This window comes from Sciurus carolinensis, unplaced genomic scaffold (assembly GCF_902686445.1).
Source record: "Sciurus carolinensis unplaced genomic scaffold, mSciCar1.2, whole genome shotgun sequence".
Classification (NCBI taxonomy): domain Eukaryota; kingdom Metazoa; phylum Chordata; class Mammalia; order Rodentia; family Sciuridae; genus Sciurus; species Sciurus carolinensis.
This window is the reverse complement of record NW_025920119.1, coordinates 815,853-816,335: the sequence shown is the minus strand read 5'-3', so window position 1 is coordinate 816,335 and position 483 is coordinate 815,853.

The window sequence follows — 483 nt, the reverse complement described above, 5'->3', positions numbered from 1 at the left end:
GCTCCTGTGGCATGGACACACACAGGCCATCCATGAGGAGGTGAGCTCAAGGCCCTGGGTATGGGGCACAGGTGACTGCCTAAAAGGTGGTGAGGATTTCAGGTCATTATATCTCATATTATGATCTGTGATGTTAACTATGTTAACTGCCATGTGGAACTACATGCCTTGTCCACATCACATAGCAAACTTACTGTGTGTGTTCTTATTGCTCCACATATCATGTCTTGCCATCCTCTTATTCCCTAAGACACAATATGAATGTTAGACCAGTTGATAACTCAGTAATGCCTGTATGGTTTAAATCAAGGAAGATTCTCATGGTTTGCATGCTACAAGACAAGCTGTGCCTCTTGCACTAGTTAGTCCACTGAGAATGCAAAGAAAATGTTCCTGAAGGAATGAACGTGCTACTCCAGAGCATATGTGAAAGATAAGAAAGTCAAACAGGCTTATGACTGCTATGGAAAAAGTTATCATTGT